Below are 1,105 nucleotides of genomic sequence, written 5' to 3'. Positions count from 1 at the left end.
CGACACGCATTCATTTTTTGCAGGTTCAGGACAACACGCATTCATTTTTTGCAGGTTATTTTCCGAGCCACGACGTTGATCCGTTCGTGGTCGTTACTCACTCCGCGGAGGCGAGGGAGCGTTTGGTTACTGGATCTATCCGCTGGGAGATGGTAGCTTGGAATATCTTCAACCCGTTTGGATGGCGGTCATGTAATAGGATAGGCAATTAGTTTTCCTATCTCTTTTTTGCCAGCTGGTTGTGGCGTCTTTTATTTGGCTAGTTTGGCTTCTAACCTTTTTAGCTCTGTGTGAGCCTCTTTTTATTTTCACTTGGAGACTTTAAGACCTTGTTGGAACCTATTTATTTGTTCAATAAGATGGCCGTATGCATCGTTTTGATGCAGAGGCCGGGAAATCCCCCATTTTCGAAAAAGAGTATTGAAAAATCAAATCTACGAAAAACACGCAAATAAACTCACTCATCCATTTTCTCATCCCTCATGTGCAGGGAATGAAATATATCCAAAACTCCACGTACAGACGTCATTTGTCGTCACTAGAGAAGATGGGAATAATCTTTTCCAAAGGGCATCCTTCAATAATCAGTGATTTCGGGGAACTCATCAGTAGGGTGGTGTCGACGTACCCTGTGGAGCGGTGCACCATTCCTATACTACAGTCTACAGGATGAGAAGAGGATAACGCTGTCAGGCGACGGAGCTCTTGCGCCTGTAGCCCAAGCCGCCGCTGTATGGGTCGATGGCTGACCGACTGGTTCTCCATGGGTCGGTTCGCACCGCTATATTCGATCGGTCGGTAGGTTTGGTAGCCAGCGGGTCCCTTTCCACGGATGAGATCGCGATAAGCTACCGATCAGCTTGCACTACAGTGTAGAGCATATCATGGAGGTGGCCTCGTAGTAGTATAACTTTTCGCCATCATACATTAAATCGGCCCGTCTGGTAGGAGTACTACGACAGAGAACATTACTATTCAATGCACGCGATGAGCAACCAAACCGTATGCATCCATCATCGGTGCGCGCGCGCATGTATTCCGATCGGCTCCATACCTCGCTATAAAAATGCTCCCGTGCTGTGCGATCCATCGCGCCTGTGCCAGG

Source organism: Triticum aestivum, chromosome 7D, assembly GCF_018294505.1.
Source record: "Triticum aestivum cultivar Chinese Spring chromosome 7D, IWGSC CS RefSeq v2.1, whole genome shotgun sequence".
NCBI lineage: Eukaryota > Viridiplantae > Streptophyta > Magnoliopsida > Poales > Poaceae > Triticum > Triticum aestivum.
Note: the sequence above shows the minus strand (reverse complement) of the source record.